Below are 23338 nucleotides of genomic sequence, written 5' to 3' on the forward strand. Positions count from 1 at the left end.
TTCTTGATAGTCTTTTACCCATATAGTTGTCTGCTAAAATTATTTAAAACTGAATGTCTGTATGGAATAAGTGTCAAATTGATCAAGGAACCTCTTTACAATTAATCTTCACTAAATATGTAATACATTGTTCATTGTAGGTTAGGCTAGAGTTCATGAAAATGGTTTGCAAAATAGACTGAAAATTGGCTCACAACCAATATTCCTTATAGGATAAAAGTTCCTAGTGGTTCAGCTGGAAAGTTAGGCTTTGCATTTATTTTCTTTAGTATTCTAGAAAGGGATTTTTCAAGTTGGCATCTAAATTATTTCCTCAATCAATGGTGATCAAGTTGGGAGGGCTTAATTTGGTTTTAAATTATGAGATTAGTGATGAGCATTCAATGTAGATTATTAGTATAGGGCCCAATCCACTTCATAGAATCATAGAATCATAGAATATCAGGGTTGGAAGGGACCCCAGATGGTCATCTAGTCCAACCCCCTGCTTGAAGCAGGACCAATTCCCAGTTAAATCATCCCAGCCAGGGCTTTATCAAGCCTGACCTTAAAAACCTCTAAGGAAGGAGATTCTACCACCTCCCTAGGTAACGCATTCCAGTGTTTCACCACCCTCTTAGTGAAAAAGTTTTTCCTAATATCCAATCTAAACCTCCCCCACTGCAACTTGAGACCATTACTCCTCGTTCTGTCATCTGCTACCATTGAGATCAGTCTAGAGCCATCCTCTTTGGAACCCCCTTTCAGGTAGTTGAAAGCAGCTATCAAATCCCCCCTCATTCTTCTCTTCTGCAGGCTAAACAATCCCAGCTCCCTCAGCCTCTCCTCATAAGTCATGTGTTCCAGACCCCTAATCATTTTTGTTGCCCTTCGCTGGACTCTCTCCAATTTATCCACATCCTTCTTGTAGTGTGGGGCCCAAAACTGGACACAGTACTCCAGATGAGGCCTCACCAAAGTCGAATAGAGGGGAACGATCACGTCCCTCAATCTGCTCGCTATGCCCCTACTTATACATCCCAAAATGCCATTGGCCTTCTTGGCAATAAGGGCACACTGCTGACTCACTTCCATTAAAGTCAATGACAAAAGAGTGGGAACAGAAATGGGTATTTAGGCGAGCTCTCAGAAACCGGAATGTGCTTTATGCTAGATCTCATTCATGCTGATTCGGAAATAAATGTCTAAGTTTTGGAAGGGGGTGGGGGGAAACAATCTTCTGCATACTGTAGAAAGGAAAATGAGGTTGCTTAATTTATATCAGTAATTGAGAACTAGAGCTCTTGAAACAATTGTATGCATTTTGAGGTCCACGCATTTAAAGGGATTTGTAGAGAAGGGGCCTAGTGATAACTGGGACTTAGTGTCATATAGAAGGAGGTTAGAAAACAAGTTTTCTTCTCCTGTGTGGCTGTGGAAATCACCATGAGTAGGGGTATCACGTCAGCTCTGGTGAAATCCTTTTGTTGTACAGCTGAACACAACAATTTGACAGCGTGTGAATCTGTAATAGCAGAAGTGGACCTGCATCATGGCTGCTGTACCTTTAGTTGGAGTGCTCTGTTTCAGCCATGGTACTGCCTTGTAGGTGTGTGCCCAGTACTACTAAGGGCATTCTACACCCAAAAATGAAAAATTCTGTGCACAATATTTTAAAATTCTGCAAATTTTATTTGTTAATTAAATGTGGAGGCTCCAGCATGGCATTGGAGAGCACAAGCCACTGGCTGCACAGAGGTGGGAGATCATTGTGCAGCCGCCTCCTTTCCCCCCCCGACCTGCAGGGGACACGGACTCACCGGTGAGGCTGTACCCAACCCTGACACAATGCAAGGATCGGGTCTGCCCCAGAAACACCCCAGAGTCCTGCCCCACCATGCCAGGTGCACCAGGTGTGGACAGGGAGGCTCACAAGGCGGGATCCGAGTTGGAACGAATCCAACTGTGGGGTGAGGGAGTTCTGTGTAGGGCAATCTGGGAGCTGGCGGCTCAGTGGGTGATCTGGATGCCCAGGAGCTTGTTGGGGGTTCTGGCTGCAAAGGTAATGGGATTCTGCATTGGGGGTCCAGGTGAAGGTAGTTGGGGCTCAGTGGGGGGAGGGGGTTGAGTTGCGGGGAGATTGAGCTCAGCAGAGGGGTCTGACTGTGAGGGGATGTCCAGATGCTGGAGGAGTGGGGATCAGTGAGTTAGATACAATTGTTGTTATTGGGTCTCTGCATGAGAATAAAATATATGCATAGACTGTAACCCAGTTCTTCCTCTCCTTGAACTTGAGCCTGCTATGGTGTCATTATCCTGGGTTTGTGGCATCACACGATTGTCATGGAAAAGCAAATGGAGTAAATTCAGCATTATTGCGTAACGGCAGCTTCTAGCAGGACTCCTGAGAGTTTTCTCAGTATTAAGTGACTTGCCTGAAACGGGTCAGGCTGTGTGTGCCCGCCTTTTCCCCCACGAGTACGACGGGATGACTTGTCTCACACCGGTGCTCTTGGGAATGCTTCTAAAGCACTCTGGAGACTGAAGCAGCTGTACTAGTGTTCCTAAAAAGGGTAAAGGAAATGGGATTTAATTCTAATCCTGCTGAGATCACTTTCCGGTGCACAAAGGGGGCCTTGTCAGAGAGCCGCTTTTCAATCAGACGTTTTCTGCGGTCGGGTAGTGGTAGAGGTAGCGTGGACTTTTTAATAGGGTCGCCAGGGCTGGAGTTAGACTTGCCTGGGCCCAGGGCTGAAGCCTGAGCCCTGGGCAGCAGGGCTGAGACTCGGGCTTCAGCCCTGGGATCAGGTTACAGCTCCCCCCGCCCCCTGCCTGGGCCTGAAGCCCTTGCGTTTTGACTTTGGCCCCTTCTGGCCCGGGGGAGCTAGGGCTTGGGCGGGCTCAGGGTTTGGTTCTTCCTCCTGGGGTCGCGAAGTAATTTTTGTTGTCAGAAGGGGGTCGTGGTGCAATGAAGTTTGAGAACCCCTGTTATAGCAAGTTCTTATCTTTCTCTATTATCGTTTGCCATCCTAATGCCATGTGGGAAGTAGTTTTGTTTTGCTGTATGGGGGTGGCTTGCTGCATCAGGGCCTCTAGTGGTGGAGCACGTACGGGCTCTGGCTGGGAGTTCAGATGTGGGAGTTCAGTGGGGACACTGGGGCATGGCCACTAGGTAACTCGAGGGGATGGAAGACCACGAGTGTCGATGAGGCCCCCTCGCACGAGGTCCAGGTGTCCTTCCCACTCCCCGCCCCTCCCCGCCCGCCTGGAAGCACTCGCAGCAGCTCTGCATACTAGGCCCAAGTGTCCTTGGCCCCCGCGCCTGGAGGCACTCGCAGCAGTTATGCTGAGGATCTGCAACAATATGTTGCAGAGTCAGACTGCCTGAAACTAAACAAGGCCAAACAGGGCAGATATGGAAGAACAATGCTGAATAAAGCAGCTTTTTGTATAGTTTAACAAATGATACAGAGAACAAGGGCACTAGCTGGGAACTGGATTGGCTGGCTATATGGATACTTAGGGCAGCTTGCTATTGGATAGGTATGCTGGGAAAAAGGATGTATAAAAGCCTGTGTAACTTCCTGCTCTGGGTGCAGGATTGGAGATTCTATTCTCCCTGTACCTTTTTGCAGCTGCAAATCAACTTTTCTGCTTCTCCACCCCGTTGTGATTATTGGGTGTAGCACAGCGGGTAGCGAACCAACCTCAGCTGTTGTTTAGCCTCTCGGCACTGGGTGCCGGCAACAATAACAATTATCAAAAAGTGTCATGTTTTCTCTAGTGACGTGCTAACATATTTTGCCACCAGGATAAATATGGACTAATTCTAATGAATTACCACAGATTTACATTGGTGTAACTGAAATTATGCATTCAATATCCTGTTTCAGGTTAGTAAAAATAAAAGAATGCTGTGGGTTTTGCGGACATGTACAAGATACAGATTTATAAAAACAACATGAAAACAGGTAGTTATGCTGGGGAAAGGGGAAGCCTTATTGAAGCTGGTGGGCATACCAGTTGTCCTTTATTCAGGATCAATGTAAAAACAATCAAGCTCTTTTGTGGAACAGATGGCTGACTTAATAGAAGTCACCATCAAGTAAAGTTGGACTAGGAGTTGAGCCATACAGTGGAAGGGGCTTTCACTAGGGTCTGAATGCAAATGCAGGGAGATGGGGTTCGGGCGGGGGGGAGGAAGAGAGGGAGTGTGACACCGCAGAAGCACAAAGGAGCCCCAGAGAAGTATTTGTAGTGTGATCTCAGAAAAAGTTGAGAGAGAGAGAGAGAGAGAGAGAGAGAGAGAGCACGCGCGCTTTAGGGTAGACTGCTGGATAGAAAGAGGCTTGGAATTGTGAGCCAAGAAACTATTCCTGCTGTCGTTAGGGAAATAGAACTTTGTGTACATTCTTTGTAAATAGCAGGATTGTGTCAAAAAAATACCTGACTCCATCATCCATTTCTCCCCCAATGGAAACAACTCACAAGACCCAAAATATTCACTAATTACTCATGTCAAAAGGGATAACAATATTGTGAATTCTTTTGTTTTCCTGTTCTTCGATAAAGAATAGACCTGCTTCAGTAAAGAACCATAAACACTGAAAATACTGTTTTGTTCTCTCAGAGCTAGCTCTCAGTAGATCTAGAAAATAAGAGTGTTTGTTATTACACAATCCTTAGAATTCAATTATTTGCACAAATCATTTTAATTTTCCTCTGATTAGGATTTAAAAATAAGCAATTAGATATTCTGTATAGTGTTTAGGAAATTTGTAGGATTAAGATCAGCATGTATTCTGTATACATGGCTTTACCATATATGCAACCTCACATCTACACTTGTAAGAGGACCACATTTCCTGAAGCAGTTTCACACCACTTCAAGCTAGGACAGCTTTAAGCTACTTTATGTTTCAAATGTAAATGGTGTCCGCTGTGTCAATTAATTTTTTTAAATTATGACCATGATCTAAGATCCACATTTTCAGAATTTTCTTACATCATATGCTGGGATGAATAAGGCTGCTTTCCTGAACTGCGGTCCATATTTGGAACTGTCTTTCTAGTTTAGACTCAACCACCCTTCTTATACAGTTTGGAAGTTGTTCGATACTCCCTTGGCACCAGATTTACTCTTCTTTACACAGATTTGGGCCCTAGTCGGGGAGCGACATACTCATGTAACCGAGGAGCAGAATTTGGCCCTCATATGGGTTCAGTCTCTCAGTTAGGCCTGTCTTTTTATCTTATCTATTGATATAGCATCCATCCCGAGAGTAGAAGAGCAGCTGTCCCATTTCAGACGAGATACATCAATACCTATATTGATTATTCACAATGTTTTTATCTTTGTTGTACTGTTCCTTTTGAGAAATAAGAAAATAGAGTCAAAGTAAAATGTACTTTTTCTCCCAAATCTATGTGCCATTCCTGATCTTGATTGAACAGGGGAGAGCGTCTTTCCTCTGGATTAAGAATCCAGCTGAGACAACTACCCCAGCCCCACACATTCTACAAGGGAATCCAAAGTCAGAGCAGTGGCGTTCAGTGAAGGGTAGCTGCTCTCTTTGAACATCCTGATAGATGAAATAAAGGACTGGGGGTCATCATTAAAAGTACCTTAAATGGGAGCTCAATCCCCAAAGCTATGATTGCCGAATCAGGAAAAAACAAGAAAGTATGTCCTCTCAGGGATTGGCATATTCAAGTTTACAAGAGAGACGATAAAGACTGACCATGACGTAGAAAAATCAAAATTCAAGTTTGCCAGTAAGAAAAGAGCCTGAGTAATAGTCAGCTAAAGAATGGAAGGGACCAGTTTACCCAGGAAGTTACAAGAGCCTTTATTAAAATGGAGAGCTACTTTTGTCCTTCTGTCTGCTTGCTTCTGGCAAAGGTTGACTCAGGAATAGAGGGGGAATCTCTTGGGGTCCAGCAGCTCTGCTGGCTTGGGAAAGTGTGCACTGCATCACCCACTCCTCCCTGTGTGAGACAATCTCTGTGCCTCTGTTTCGACAGTTCAAAACCCTTAAAAATATCTTTCTTTACAGCTCAATACAGAAATTGCCACAACCTAGTCCTGTCCTTTTTTCTTTAAAAACAAACAATGAAATGGGGATGTTTGCACGACAATGATATGAACCGATGTCTGTATTTTTATATCTTTAGACACCCAACAAATACATAAAAATCTGCATGAAAATAACAATTAGTAAGTTTGCAAAACTGAGCAATGGAAAGTTCGGAAATGCCAGGATTCTGGGAGTCTGAGTACTGTGCACGTGCATTTTGACACAGTCTTGAATTGCACAATGGTAGTATTTTTTTCCACAGGCCCCTCATTCAGTGACCATTGAAGTGTTGTTTGTTGTTTGCCTTCCGACACTGTGTACATACTTCTGCAACGTGAAGACATCAAGTCAGGTTCCAGGTCGCAGTCCTTCTCTTCCAGGGGCTCAGTGGCCAGGGCCCAGTATATCTAAAATATCAGGTAAATCCCTGGGATTAGGGGTGTGGCTGACAGGGCCTATTTCTCAGGCACCATGAAGTGTTCTACTATAAGGATGAGGCTTGTCTGTGCAGTAGATAGAGCTTTCTCAGGGGACAGTCTGTGACAGGAGAACAAACTCCCATGTCATTCCGAGGCTATTAGAGAGACAAGGTGGGTGAGGGATAGGGTGACCAGATAGTGAGTATGAAAAATCGTGATGGGGGTGGGGTGGGATTGATAGGCGCCTAAACCCCGAATATCTGGACTGTCCCTATAAACTTAGGACATCTGGTCACCCTAGCTGAGGTAATATCTTCTGTTGGACCAACTTCTGTTGGTGAAAGAAATAACCTTTCAAGGACCTGAAGGAGAACTCTGTGCACTCCTTTCACCAACAGAAGTTAGTCCAATAAAAGATATTACCATGACAGATGTGAGTCATATTATTAATGTACTAGAGGAAGCTACTCAGATACTTCATTGAGGAGAACAGTAGAAAAACCTAGATAGAATAAAGTGAAGGAGAAAGAGAGAGCCTCTTTCTGAGATTATCCTTTTCCTTCTCCCTAATGATCCTATTTGCTAACAAAGATATATATTCTTAGTGCTGTTGTGGCTTTGTGCAGAAGTGTGAATTGTCTCAGTAGATTCTGATGTATTTTATCTTTTAGGCAAAGATATCGAAAACAGGGAATACAAACAACACATGTTATGCAAACCCGCACCACTAGGTGGAAGCAGATATTTTGAGTTGTCATTAATTGAGAAACCATTTCAAAAAGCGAAGTAATGTTCTTGGAATTCTGCTTTAAGCCACAAGGCACACAGCTAAGCAGAGTCATCTTTTGAGTGCTGGATCTTTAATTTTTTTTCCATACGAGAACCTGCTTAAAATCCCATTAATAAACTGCGTTCTCTTCACTCTCCTATTTGTCTGTGCTGTGACGGAAAAATATAATTGTCTGTCAATAATGGCTTTTATTTGAAGCAGAGAGTTAGAAAACATGTGTGTAAAATGCTTTGAAGAAGAAAATCTCTCTAGAAATGCAAATGATTATTATTGTTGTTATTGGGTCAAATTCTACAGTAGGTATTTAGGCTCCTAGCTTCCAGTGATTTCAGACAGACAGACACAGACACAGACCCTTTGTTTTTTCTCCCTCCTCCCAGCTTTTGAAAGTATCTTGTCCCCTCATTGGTCATTTTCGTCAAGTGCCAACGAGGTTACCTTGAGCTTCTAAACCCTTTACAGGTGAGAGGATTTTTCCTCTGGCCAGGAGGGATTTTAAAGGGGTTTACCCTTCCCTTTATATTTATGACAAATGCATTTTCTGTATTTACCAGCTTTGTTTTCTTGCATCCTCAGTCATTTTGGGCCTTGTACATAATGTGTATAAATGGAATATTTATCATCCTCTCTGACTGTAATGTGTTTTAAGTGATGGTATATTGTCAAGCTGCATTCAGTATGGGTTAATCTGTTGATCCTCATTAGTGAGAGAAGTGTATGAATTACAAGCCCAAGCAGGATCCCGCTGCTCATTGCTGCAGCTCAACTTGCACTGCTGCAGAACACTATTTGCGTGTGTGCACAAGGCTTGTGTTGTGAAAACCTTGCCCCCTGTAAATACACTCAAAGTCAACCTCTGATCCAGCTCTTGTCAAATGCAGCCAGTTAACATCACAGTGACCACGGGTGTAAAGCTGTGGCCTCCTCCTTTTGAGGGTCTACTGTTGCCCAAGCTCTAAGTCAAGCTGTGGCAGTGTTTGGGTGATGATGTGCTAATTTATGAGCTCCTTGATGCCTGCACAGTGTTTGTCATGGTTTTGCCACACATACTCTTGTTCTGTTCTTGATCTTAATTTGTTCTGTGGCATGACATAGTTCATGGTGTTACTTGTCACATGCATGAACACTCTTCCCATCACTGGTCCATCCGTCGTGGACTTATATGTGGATGCCTTGCCCGGATGTTAACAGCTGCAATGAGCAAGCATTCTTACAATTACTTGTGCTCCTACCTGATGCTGCATTTTTGAAGGCCCGACTTTATGCAGCCAGGTGTAGACTGTGAGGGGTGCAGAACACCAGCACAGAGACAGGCAAACTCTCTGTGCTGACCATGCCCTTAGCTTCTTGCAGAGCGGCCTGCTGTTTATGTACTAAAAATGGAGTAGGCCTCAACTGTGTGCCACTGGATACTTTCCATCTTGTGCAAATGTACGAGTCCCCAGTTTACACAATGGCATGGAACAGGGGCTGAGTCACATCAGACCCTGACTCAGGAAGAAAGTTCCTGAAATAGGTAGCACTATATTAGTTATCTGCTGGTACCTGGTCAAAGGGGGCTTTTTGCTTGCTTTATTATCCTCTTGTCTGTTTGTTGTGCTGTTAAGATGTGTTAATTAATTAATGACAGTTAAGGACCATCTTGTTCTCTGTTTGTACAGGTCCTAGCGCAATGGGATCCTGCTCTGTGACTGGGACTGTGAGGCAGTACTGCAATACAAATAATCACATGCTGATCTCCAGAAATATTTTTATAGCATGGCCATCCCCACTAGCTTAAGAGATTAGTCACGGTAAATGGAAGTATGTGAAGCTGACATCTGCAGTTTAACTCAGTCCCCTTGTCTCCTGCACGGAGTGTTCTTTCTGCTCAATACACACTCAATGGTAGGCATGCCCACAGAATAGGTTTATGAAGATGGGTCTCTGGGAGGCTTTGACTTCCTCTACCATGGGATGATATTGCAGGAAGGAGGTTTGCTGGGAAGAGATGGGGTCCGTCTGACCAAGAAGGAGAAGAACATCTTCATGCACTGACTCACCAACCTTAGGAGAAGAGCTTAAAACTAAGTTCAGAGGGGGCAGGTGAAAAAAGCCACCAGGTAAAAAAAGGTGGCCTTAATAGAGAACTAGCTGTGTGGGGAGAAGTAGATGTGGAAAATGGCAGTAGAATTACAGGAGAAACAAGAGGGAAATCCATGGGGGCATCCGCTTAACATCTTAGATGTCTGTACACACAAGCAAGGAGTAATAATAATGGGGAATAAGCAGTAAGAACTGGGAGTTTTAGTACATGAATCTTAACTGAGCTTAACTGCATCACAGATACTTGATGGGATAAATCTCATGACTGGACTATTGGTATAGAGGGCTATAGCTTGTTGAGGAAGGACAGGCAGGAAAAAAAAGAGAGGACATATTGCATTGTAAACCTGTTCTGAGGTCCAGAAGGAGGTGAGAAGCAGACCAGTTGAAAGTCTCTGAGTAAAGATAAAAGAGGGAATAAACAGGGGTGAGGTCCTGGTAGGGGGTCTATTACAGACCACCAAATCAGGAAGAGGAGGGAGACGAGGCATTTCTAGAACAAACAACAGAAATATGCAAAACACAAATCCTGATCGTAATGGGGGATTTTACCTACCCAGATATCTGCTGAAAAAGGAATATGGTAAAACCCAAAATTACCCAATAAGTTCCTGGAATGTACTGGGGACAATGCTTTGTTTCAGAAAACGGAGGAAGTAAGCGGGGGGACAGCCATTTTAGACTTGATTCTGACCAGCAGGGAGGAGCTGGTGGTGAATGTGAAGGTGGAAGGTGATTTGGGTGAAAGGGATCAGGAAGGGTAGATTTCATGATTCCAAGGAAAGGAAGGAGTGAGAATGACAGGAGAAGGACTGCCAAAAGCAGACTTTAACATCCTCAGAGAACTGGTAGGTAGCGACCCATGGGGAAAAAGTCTAAGGCATAAAGGAGTTCAGGAAAGCTGGCAGTTTAACCTCCAGGAGACAATATTAAAGGCACAACTGCCAATGCAAAGGAAAGACAGGAAGAATAGTAAGAGGCCAATGGCTCCATCAGAAGTTTTGTAATGACCTGAAAATCAAAAAGAAATCCTACAAAATGGGGAAACATGGACAAATTACTAAGGAGGAGTACAAAAGAATAGCATGTCCGTGTAAGGGCAAAATCAGAAAGGGTAAGGCACAAAATCACTTATACATAGCAAAGGACACATGTCATTGGAATTCTTTTTCCATATGGTTTACCGCAAAGAGTGTCATCACTCTGAATGCTTTGAAGGCAACATCATCTCCAAAATCAAGTGTGGCCTCTACATATGGCCATACATATGACACCACACTGTATTAAACACAACAAAAAATAATTTAGTTGATTTGTTTGGCGGGACATGGAAATGAAGAATAAATTTCAATTCATTGTAAAACAATATAAAAGCAATATTTGTAATACAGTCCAATAAGATTTCATCAAGCTTTTTAATCAACCGAATTAAAAAGCAAAGGAAACCAACCACCCACACTCAAGTGTCACTGTGCATTCCAACCAACCAACCACACTCAAGGGTCACTGTGCATTCTCCAAGGCAGTTTCTTCTCTTTCTTTGTTCGGTGCTTTTCTTTTCTATCCATTCAACCAGGAGCAGATTTTCCAATAAAACCAATATTGGAAAGTGTGGCAAACTGAGAGAGGGACGGAACCAAAATTCAAAATGATTTAGAGCGAATGAGAAATTATACACTGGAGCAAATTTAGCCACCTATTGGACTGCGTACATGGATGGGCCCAGATATTGAAATGTATTTAGGTTCCTCACATCTATTGATTTCAGTGCGAGTTAGGAGCCTAAATCCCTTTGAGGCTCTTGTCCATGTCATCACAGCACCTACCTGGTCAGCAGCAGTTTATGTGCTATGTCACAGTGACAGCGATGTCATAATAGTGCTTGCATAATCTGAACTGGCTATCCTGGACAGGACAGGACAGCCTGAGAGGCCAGCTGCCTATCAGTACTGGAGCTCTTTGGAGAAAGGACTGGAGGAAGTGTTGAGGAAAGATTAAAACATGAATAAATTTGTGAGTGAGCAGGAGATAACCGACAGAGGTAAGGGTCAGCATTGTATTCTCTATATCCATTCTATATTCACACACACATTTAGAAAGCATAGGCGTACAGATTAGCTGTAATGTTCTCCTTTTGTATGAGCAGAACCTCAGCTGCTGGAAACCAGTGTCCCTCTGTTGACTTCCTTGTAGCTGTGTTGATTTACACCAGTTGAGGAGTTGGCCTACAGCCTCTGGACCTGGAAACGTTCCTGAGAATCTGAGTTTCTAGGGAATGTTATGGGGGAGGTCTTCCTTCTTTTCTCCCAGTTGTTTTATGTTTGTTATGGGTCCTCATTTTGTGTCTTCTGCATCCATGGAGCCAACTCCATCAGAGAGAGGGGAAATTAGAACAAAAAATGCAGAAGGACTTCTCCTCTAGCTGTCTAAATGAAGCTCTGCTAATATCTTATATGCAAGAATACAAACCATGGGGGTCACATTTCTTAGCAACACTAGTGCTCCTCATCCCACACGGATGGGCAGTGTAGGTTACAGTTATGATTCCGTTTGCATCTGGGTGTTACAACTGAAGGATGCAATTTGCATAACGGATGGGCAATCACCTAACCTCAAGCAGTCTTTCCTGGGAAGGGGAAATCTTGTTAGTTCCTCCTTCATGCTTAGAATGCTGTTACAATGGAGACAGATAAATACGGCATTTCAGATTTCTTGTGAAATATTAAGTCTCCTGGAGAATTTCTGCCCAGAGCGAAGAGATACATGGGAGATCAAATCCTGGTTTTTTTCATACACCAGCTATTTCATTGTTTCCTAGAGTTTAAGGCCAGAAGGGACCATTAGATCATCTAGTCTGACTTCCTGTATTTCACAGGCCACTAAATTTCACCTAGCAACCCTACCCTGAACCCCAAAACTTGTCTTGGACGAAAACATTTCAGTCTTTAGGAGACAAAACTGTTGTGTGCCATCAGCAGAGGACAGGAGAGACTGAGGTTCCACCAATGCCAGAGGCCCTTGCAATGGTCGAGAATTGATTAGGTCAGATATACTCAGATTATCCTAGCAGGTGATCAGTGCCCCATCCTCCCACTCAAAGGTCCCTGCCAATCCGACCAGGGGGAAATTCCTTCCCACCCACAACTCTGGAGATCAGTTGGACCCTGAGCATGTGAGCAGGACAGCTAAGGAAACAGATTCTCTGAACCATCTTAGAGCACTGGTCCACCCTACCAGGTGTCCCTTCTCCTGCTATGGTCAATCCCTGATGCTTCAGATGAAGGTTGGAGGGACCCACCCCACCCCACCCCACTCACAGCGTACACCTCGCCAATTGTGCATGGGGGTGGGGGGGGAAATTCCTTTATGACCTCTACAGGCAACTGTACAGGGGGGAGGGATAGCTCAGTGGTTTGAACATTGGCGTGCTAAACCCAGGGTTGTGAGTTCAATCCTTGAGGGGGCCATTTAGGGATCTGGGGCAAAAGTTGGGGATTGGTCCTGCTTTGAGCAGGGGGTCGGACTAGATGACCTCCTGAGGTCCCTTCCAACCCTGATATTCTATGAACTGGATGAACTCCGTTCCATGAGTCTTCTCTGCAAGTATTTAAACTACCATAAAAGAAGATTGAAGGCTTTCTTCAAAACAAGGGGCCTAAAGTTAGGCTTCTAAATTCATACTGAGCTCTCCAATAGTGGCCTGATTTTCAGGAGATACCGAGCCCCAAAAGTTCCCAGCATAGCCAATAGGTACATCTGGGTGCTCAGGATTTTTGAAAATGGGGCCCTGACTAAGCAAAGCTCTTAAGCATGTGCTTAACTTTAGCTCTATTTCTTGGCTTAGAGTTAAATTATTACTCTGTATGCTATCAAAACTCATCAATTGACAGTAAAGAGGGAAAGGAAGATTATTTTATGGGGGGATCTACTTGAAAGGAGCATATTTGCTTCATTATGATTTCCCCCCAAGCACACTGGGTAGTTCAGCAAACAAACCTGGTCATGAGGAGGAAGGAAGAGGATTTCCAGGATTCCCAGGTCTACTTCTCACAGTGTTGGGGCTCCTGCAGAATCTTTACTGGATAGTGAATTAAAGAGGCCAGCACCAATTTCTGCTATCCTTTTATTTAATTTCAGGTGTTTATAATGAGGTTGTCTCCCTCCTGGCACATATGGATGATCAAGATAAGGGCAAAATTGCCCTCAGGATTGCCTTTATAGCCGAGACCAAGCTGGCTATCGTTCTGACAGTTCTGCTCGAGAAACTGCAAAAGGATGAGGTAGGGCAGTTTCATGAAATTACATCCGCTTTCCAGGTGTCCACACCAAATTCTGCCTGACTTCATGGGGGTACAGGGGACTGCACGGGGATAATTCAGTGTAGAACTTGGCCTGGCGCACCATCAGGAGAATCACTATTCGCCCTTCTGTCCTCAGGCGTAAACTCATCATGCAAAATGCTGTTCTTACAGATCAGGATGATATAATGCTCTATAAAGAGAGCATTGTCCTTTTACACACAGTGGAGTACATGGGCTGTAGACAGTAAAAGTACACCATCGGGCTAGCAGTAATCTCTTCTAATAATACTTTGCCCTTCTTTCGCATCTTCATCCAAAAATCTCAAAGCACTTCCCTAATACTAATGAATTAAGACTCACAGCACCCTTGTGAGAATGGGAAGCATTATCCCCATGTACGGATGACTTGTGTCACAGGGAATTAAGTAACTTGCTCAACACCACTTAGCAAGTTAGTCAAAGAATGTGAATAAAACCCAAGTGAACTGACTCCCTGCTCTAAATCCTAGCCAACACTCCCTTATTATGATGACATATTATTGAGATTATAGCATTGAAGGGACCCTTATCTATATATTTTCTACGGGGGGAATTCTGCAAGAAAAAAATAAAAATGATGCGTACAATATTTTAGAAGTTCTGCAAAATTCTGCATATTTTGTTTGTCAAAATAATACAATATAATTAGACCGGTTAAAATTATTTTTGGTTATTTATTTCAAAATACCTGTCAGCAAGTATATCTGTATGAATACAGACAACAAAAAGGATTCAGGAAATGTTTTTTGACAAACTGATTCCTTACTATGCATGTTAATACAGAACTCAGAGTAATAATTCATTGAAACTCAATACAGAACCATATTTCTTGCACCCCTTAGGTGCAGTGCAAAGGCTTGGTAGAGTCAGGGGTAATGGAGGAGCTGAGGGAGAGGGAAGTAAATTGCTGGGAAGGAGCCTGGGTGTGAACTTGGAGCGTTGCTGGGTATGGGTGGGAAAAGTCTGGAAGAGTTTTTTTGGGAGGGGCGGGGAGGAATTGTTAGGCAGCTCCCCCCATGCAGACCCTGTCTGACCCCTAACCTCTCCCATTCAGTAAGGCACATCTGCCCCTGTCTCCATGTGTTCCTGCACACCCGTGGGTCCTGGCACCCCCTGTCCACATGTGTCCCTCCACCCCCACTCACAAACCCACTCCCGTGTAGATCTAACGGCTGAGCTCATTGCCCCTGGGAGCCGTTGAGGACTTACTGCAGGAGTTGGGTATTTTATATTCCACATTTACAAATTCTGCCTGGAGTGGCTAGAGCAAGGGCAAGGTGCTCATTTGTATTGTTTGTTCTAAATAAATGAAACTAGAGAAGGGGGCAGTGAAGGGCGCTTCCTCTGGCTCTTTTCTCTCCAGGAAGATTAAACGATGTCAGTGGCTCGGCTGCTTCTGAAGCGCTGCTCAATGCGGTGCTTGTGGAGGGCCGGGCACGTTTTACACCAATTAAGCCACCGATTAGGGCAGGGGCTTATTAGCCACATTACTGTCTGGTCGGCAAGAAAGAGTTTTCCCAATTCTTCTCTTTTATGTTTTGTCCCCAGCAAAACAGAGTAGACATTTACTGTGTCCTGGAGAAAGTCTTACAGCAGGACACCCAGGGCCTGGAGAGAAGGCTTCTGAAGAAAATAACAACACTAGCCTCAAACCACATGAGAGAGACTCAGGTAAGTTAGTTCTCCCGAGATACCAATCAAAGGATCCAAAGCTTTAACTCATTCAAACTCTCTTTTGGGGGGATAAACTATATACTGAAATGAAAATGTATTCTTCTGTTAGAGGCCCACACCTTCCTCCAGACCAAAGCCCAGGTCCTAGACAGCACTTGTGCACATGCATAAGATGGGACAACTCACATGCTGAAAGTTACACATGTGCTGAAGTGCTTTGCAGGATCAGGACCTGAGACACATGATCTCAGACCCAGAGACAGGCCTATGGTGTCTTAAGGAACAAGTCTTTCCCGAAGTCTACTCAGGATTTCATTATTGATACTGATTTTATGGGGAAGGCGCTCTGATACTGTAGCGATAAGTGGCAGTATAAAGCCCCAAGACAGACAGAATCTGAGCTATCTCCAAAAGAAGCAGCATTAGATTTAGATTATAGTTTGCCAGCAGGAAAACCCATGGAAAAATCCCTCTCTTGTTCCAAAGGAAGTCAGCCTCCTTTTGGGGGACAGTTTATTCCAGGAAAGCTCTCGGAATATCTTGAAGCTGCCCAGTCTGTGTCTCACTTACCGCCTCAGGGAAGGGCAGGGAAAATATCATGTGACTATGGTGACCAGTCACCCACCACAAGTAGCTAACAGTGAATAGGCTAACGAAGCAGCTTGCAAGCAACTCGAAGGCTGAAAACTGTTTAGCCAAGTGACTCAAGGAATATTTATGACGAATGACTCTACCCTCAGAAAGTTGAGTTGGTTCATTCACAACTTGTGCACAGAAATAAGGACTTGACTCATGTAAACAACTCTGGCTAGTGCAACCGGCTTCAGTCACCTCAGTCTCTCTCTTTTGGTTTTTGGTTTTAGGAAGCAACAAATGAAGTAAAAGTGGCAGCTAGCAACACCTTAGTGACTCTGGCACGCTGCTATTTCAGTGATGTCATGTTAGAGCTGATGTATCATCTGGAGCTGCCTGAGGAGTTTATTTTCATTACGTTGGGCAACCTGTCATCCGCCTATGGTATGGTCACTTCCCTCTTTTCTTTCAAAGTGATTGTTTTTCATTTAAGGACAGGGGATTATCTCTCTACCTAAAAATGGTACCGCTAAACAGAGCTCTGTTTGAGTGTGTGTGTAGAAACACAAGATTAACTGCTGTTGCTAGTTCTGGCCTCCAGATCATGAGGGATCCAGCCGGAGGTGCAAGCTCTAACTTATGCCCCTGAGTGAAGTACCTAAAAGGATGGGAATGAGTGGAAGATCAGGTCTAGTGGAGCTCTTCTCCACCCCACTTCCCATCCTGCCCCAGTGCTCTCTCCCCTTACTCTGGGAGTGAGTTGGGCATTGGGCACAGCTGTACACTTGTGGAGGATTCCCCACTTCAGGGTGAATCCCCCACTGGCTTTCAATGACTGCTTTAAAGCCATTCTGCTCTGCTTACGCAGCGCCGATGGCCTCGGAACCCATAGCATCCTGCCCCACAGTGTTTCTACGTGTGTTGTAAGAAGGCAGAGAGCAGCTGATTGTCTGTCTTCCTTCTCTTCTGGCCTTTCTCTGCAGCACTTAAGTGTATCCCTTTTGTGGGAATGATCCTGAACGTCATGATCTCCATGTTGGAGTTAGTCGAGGACAGCAGGATGAGACAAGCATTTTGTGGTGGTAAGTGCCAGCACTTCCTGTAGGTGCCCCAAATGGATCATAGAATAGAATATCAGGGTTGAAAGGGACCCCAGAAGGTCATCTAGTCCAACCCCCTGCTCGAAGCAGGACCAATTCCCAGTTAAATCATCCCAGCCAGGATATTTAGGGGGTCTTGGTACAGATTTAAGTGACTGACCAAGTCTGCAAACAGGCCCTGAACTGTGCTCCCTTCCCTGGATTGCACCAGGTGCTGCGTTCCTTGGCTCCCGTGGCACTCAGTGAAGTTGAGAATGCTCCTTACTTTGCAGGAGGTGCTGAGCATTTGTAAGTTCAGGCCCTTTGTGACTCACGCATATCGTTTAAAATAAACAGACACAAAGGCTGAAGCTGCCCCTCTGCCAGGAGGCTCCTGGGGGAGGAGGTGAAGGGAGCAGATTTCATTACTGTACATTTAAAAATCCCCTGTTTCCCACTCCTCCACCCATTCTCTCTCCTTAGTTTCTTCATCATCATCATCTCCTTTCACCCTCTTTCTCTGTCTTCTCTTCTCTACTTCTCTCTTCCTTTGCTTTTCAGGTGATGCTCAGTAAGGGGTTAATCCTGTGCCCTTGAGGGAAATGAGAATTTTGCCATCCACTTCATAGAGAACAGGACTGGGCCCTAATTCATCTTAGCAAGGACACTAGATACACCTACTTTTAGGGCAAAGTGCTCCCCACTACCTTTAAATCCCACTAAAGCCAATGGCAGTTAGGGGCACTGAACATCTTTCAGACAAACCGTAACTCAAGATGAAATCATACAGTGTTCGGGTTGAATAAACAACAACTGCAGAGGACGCGAGTCTTCAAATGATGGTAATTGAAAAAAGATGGAGAGATGTACAAAGAAAAAAGCCTTTTAAGAAACAAGAAATAGAATGGGGGAAAGAGAAATAGCTCCAAATTGATATGTGATTTCAGCATCTAGTCCTGATAGGAGCTGCCATGGAATTGGAGTAAACGATAGGCCTGGGTGTCTTCTCTGAGAAAGCAACTTCTCCTCATTATTACTATGTCCTTTTCACATTGCCTGTCTTCTCTCCTTCCGTGCAGTTCTGGAAAAATGCTCAAGGGCAGTGAATGGATATTTTATGAACTGGGAAAAGTGCTCATTCCCCAGAATGGGTGAATCACAATTCTGCAATCAAATTCTTCCCTTATATTGTCATGTGACCAGCAACTGGCTGACCTGTGAGGAGCTGGAGGTGAGAATTGCTGACTTTCTAAACCTTTAGCGGAAATTGTGATGTTACATTCGATGTGTCTGGCACTCTTTGTGATGATGGCATTTAATGGTAGGTCCTTTTGGATGGAACAGAGTGTCATGTAAAACATCGAAAACCCATACGTTTATAATGTCACCACATCATGGAAATTCGGTCTGTACCTAGTGTACATGGATTCTAGTTTTGTGCACCTAATGTGCAGATGAACCCGGGATAGTGGGCTAAATTAATTCCTGGTCTAAGTCCATTCAGCCCCAGTGGAGTTACAGCAGGGATGAGTTGGCCTAGAATGCATATTAATCTGGGGAAATATTTTACCTGCTCTAGTTGTGAGGTGCATTAGAATATAATCCTGACACCAACCCTACGAGTCCTGGTTCTTTACCAGGAAATATTGGGATAGGACCGTTCCGACAGTGGAACAAGGGAAATTGCACTCATTAGAAGCAGAAAAGGTGTGCCTATTGGAAGATATTGAATGAATTCATAGGAACATAAATTCTGTGTCTCATCTATGCAGCTCAAGCAGGCCATCATCAAAGCCCTTGGTCCCATGATGGGCATCCTACTACACAAAAAGGAGCCACCAAATCCGATATTTAAGGAGATCTCATGGCTCCTTGAGCAATATAAGGAGGAAATTGATGTTTTTCACGTCACCAAGGTGAGGTACCACTCATTAAGGTAACTGTCTCTGTGTGTGCATGTGTGAACTGCAGGAGGAATTTGCTACCAGTGGGGTTTCCTGGTCTAGATAGTGACTTGTTAGATAATAAAGATGCACACAAGTTCTGGCTTTATACACATGGTGACCCAGGCAACAAGATTTGTAGGTAACTGCCTCTGATGAAAAGCATCCTCTGTTTCCTGGGGAGGAGGAGAAGGAGATAAAAAAACAAAACACCTGCACAACAAGATACTCTCTCCTTGTGATTTCCCAAAACATCCTGTCAACTCTGTGTCTCTCTTTTAGATCATAAGCTCCTCAGAGCAGGGGCTACCATATGTTGTCTCTGGTGGGTACCAAGTCAACTGTCAACGGTTGAAAATTAATAACAAGGAGGCTTGAGGGTCATTGCTTTGCACTGCATAACTAGATAGATATAAAATCATTGCCTGTCTGTTTCATCTACCGTTCTATGCAGTGCTGTTGTAGCCATGTTGGTCCAAGATATTGGAGCAACAAGGTGGGTGTGATAATCTAATTGAAGATATTGTCTCACTCGCCTTGTCTCTCTATTTCATCCACCCTCAGTACCACATGAGCGAGAAGTAAGGGGCCATATTCTGTCTTCAGTGGGGCTACACAGTTGTAAATGAAGTCATGAGACAGCTATAACTTCTTGGTAGTGATATTTACTCACCGTCTATGTTGGTTGAAGCTTTCTAGTACAGAGTATGTGGTCACTTTGGGGGTTGAAATACCCATGATTTGGAGGGAACCAGTGTATCATGGACTTGTTTGATAGCATTAGGGCACTACACAACTGTGTAAACATAGTAAAGTATGTAGATGGCATCCGAGACATTCTGGAAGCTTCAAGCAGCAATGGAGAAAAGTGTGTTAGATGCAGGAAGGAATTAGATTTTCACCATTTTTTAATCAATAACCTGGCAGAGGACATAAAATCATCATCGATAAAGTTGGCAGATGAGATAAAAATGGGGGAGTGGTAAATAATGGAGAGGACAGCTCACGGATTCAGAGTGATCTAGATCACTTAGCAAACGGGGCACAAAGAAACAATATGCCTTTAAATATGGCTGAATGTAAATGTATGCGTCTAGGCACAAGGGATTTAGGCCAGACATACATGACGGGGGGATGCTGTCCTGGGAAGCAGTGACTCTGAAAAAGATTTTGGGGATCATGGGGCATAATCAGCTGAACATGAACTCATGCTGTGGCCAAAAAAGCTAAAGCTGGGATGCATCAAAAGGGGAATCTCAAGGAGGAGCACAGTGGTTATTTTACCTCTAAATCTGGCACTTGTCTGACGACTGTTGGAATCCTGTGTCCAGTTCTAGTGCCCACAATTCAAAAAGGGTGTTGCTAAATTGACAGAAGAGCCACAGTGACGAAAGGATTAGAAAATATGCCTTACAGAGGGAGAATCAAGGAAGTCAATCTATTTAGTTTAATACACAGAAAGTAAAAGGGTGTGTGATGGGGTTTACCTACCCCGCATTGGTTCAGCAGGGGTTAATCATGCTTTGTGGGCCGAGGAGGTCATGCCCCCTCATCTCTGCTTGGCATGCTTCAGCTGGACCCAAGATACAAAAGAGAGCCGCTCAGCTCAGGCTGGGATGGCTGCCAAAGAGAGCAGAGGCGCATTGCAGGCTCCTGCAGAGAGACTGCCAGTGCTCCAGGATTCAGAGGCCAGCCGGACTATGGCTGCAGCTGACCCCCAGCCACCCAATGCCAGAGATGGAGGAGAGACCCCAGAATCCCTGAGACTCCCAGCTGCGGAAGAACGGGTGGGAAGCAGCCTAGGTGGACGAAGCATTGATCCACTTGAGGTAGCAGGCTTGACTCAGCATGCTTTGGAAGGATCCCCGCTGAGTTGGTGGCAGATACCCCTGCGCCCTGGGCTGGGACCCTGTGGAATAGGTAGGACCCAGTGGAGAAGGGCTCACCACTAGGCAACACTACCCTGCCGCAAAAGGTGGTTCTATCGACTCTGGCCACTAGGCCGCATTGCCCTGCAGCCAAGGGTGGGTCTACTGACTTTGGCCACTGGGCCGCACTGCCATCCCGAGAAGGGCAGCCTAAGTGACTCAGGCTGTTGGGCCGCGGTCCCTCACCCAAGGGCTGCTGCACTGATCTCGACCATTAGGCGATGCTGCCCTAGGAGTCCAGACTGCTGTGGTGGCTAGGGAGACTAGGCCAGTTGGGCCGCTCCAGATCTACTTCAATTCCTCCTCAACCTGATACCACCCTGACGGGGTGGATCTATCCTGTGACAGGGTGACTTAATTACAGTTTATAATATCTTACATGAGGGACTCCTATTATCTAATGGGCTCTTCCGTCTAGCAGAGAAAGGTGTCACTTGATCCAATGGCTAGAAACTGAAGCTAGACACTTTCAGACTGGAAATACGGTGTACATTTTTAATGGTGAGATAATTAACCATTAGAGCCATTTCCCAAGGGCCGAGGCGGATTCTGACGATTTTTCAATCAGGATTGGTATGTTTTTCTAAAAGCTCTGCTCTGGGAATTATTCTGGGCAAGGTCTCTGGCCTGTGTCATACCGACCAGAGGTCAGACTAGATGATGGCAAGAATCCGGTCTGGCCTTGGAATCTAGGAATCCCCTGAATCTGCTTCAGTCACTACATATGGCTCCTTTGTGTGCCCACCATCTGACTTTCGCCCTCTGTTGCAGAGTCTGAGCCAGCTCTTGGAGGTCTCTGTTGAATATAAGATCCCTCTACCGAAAGGGAAGTTTCAAGCCATCTGCAGTGCTCTGCACAACCAGGTGAGGGGTGGTTTTGCTTGGATCCCTTCAGCTTAGGCACAGCAGATCTGAAGCATATTAACACTAAAAAATCAATGGAATGATCGTGCAGAGCCTGGGGACCTCCTCATGCCTTACTGATTTCTGCAGGCTCAAGAGTAAGCAGGGAGCGGTCTCATTTTCTTAGCTACTATTCAGCTCAGTTTGTAAAGCGATTTCACCATAAGCCGATTACCAGGGGGAGTCAGAGTTGTAAAGTAAAAACTGTGGCTGTGTCTTGATTAGGTCAGCTCTGCTGCTCAAAACACTTTAGCTTCTCTTATCTAATGTATTGGTCATTGTCTTTGAGTCTGTGCATGCAGGACCATCTCCCTGGGGTTCAGACCTCTAGTTGGACAAGCAGGAAGTGGAAGCTTAGAAATGAATTGAACATTTTTCTTTTCCATTGCTTCTGATCAGTTTTTCTTTCACCATTTCCCTTCTTCCCACAGATCTGTTCTCCAGCTAAGCAGCTCAGCATAGAAAACCACAAAGAGCTGTTCCATTGTGTACTTCTGCTAGGTAAGGGGAAGAGACTCTGAGTTACACAGTGGTTTCTTTGTAACTTCCTTACCTTTGTGAGGTACGGTAAGAATAAGAGTTCTGCAGACAGTGAGGATGTGATTTCTTCCCTTGCAGCCCGTTCTTCTCCTGATGATCTGCTAGCATTTCTACACGAGCAGCTGGAGATTGAGCATGAGGCCGTCCGTGTGGCGTCTTTAGATTTCCTGAGAGCTATTGTGGGTGCTGACTGTAAGTAACACAGGAGCAACTGTGCCAGCTGCCCTCTTGGCCGACATGCTGAGGGTTGAGTTGAGGACATCCAGAGCTAAACGCTTGAGCTACTAGAGACTGAGCTAAAGAACCAAGGCTTTGTAGGCACGGCAGGGCTGCAGCAGACTCATCACCTCTGCAACTGGGGCACAGAGGCTCTAGAACACACAGTCACCAGTGGTTTGGAGATCCCCTAAGGGACCAAATGCTGCCCTAAGTTACTCCCATATGGCCCCACAGAAATCAACAGGTTCAACTAAGTGCTGAATGTAGCCCAAGATATTTGTCAAGGTCTTTTTCAACTTCAAATACAGAAGTTAACTTGGGGCTAATGCATGTTAACAATAATCAGATAAAAATAGAATAATACTCCTGACTCGAGAATCCTAAGTATTATACACTCTAGACTAGATTCTGAGTTCTGTTATGCCGGTGTAAACACAGATTAACTTCAGTCACCTCAGTCTATCAAACTCCTTTATAATATTTCCATCATGGTAGTAGGATGGCACTATTTAGAGAAATGGAATTACTTTAGATTTACACTGGTGCCACTGAGACCAGAATCTGGTCCTATGTTTTCCCCACTGATTCTGTAGAGGAGAGAAGCTTGGTACTCTTCTTAACTAGGGCCCTTTGAAATCCAGGATTAATTCCAATGTGGAAAGTGAGTGTGTGTGGAACAAAGAAGTACTGTACACCTCTCCTTATCTTTCAGTGCCTGAGACAAGAGTTAAAAAGCTTCTGATTGTGAAGGCAGTGAAATCCACTCTCAGTGATCAGAATGCTACGGTA

The sequence above is a fragment of the Eretmochelys imbricata genome, chromosome 1 (genome assembly GCF_965152235.1).
Source record: "Eretmochelys imbricata isolate rEreImb1 chromosome 1, rEreImb1.hap1, whole genome shotgun sequence".
Classification (NCBI taxonomy): domain Eukaryota; kingdom Metazoa; phylum Chordata; order Testudines; family Cheloniidae; genus Eretmochelys; species Eretmochelys imbricata.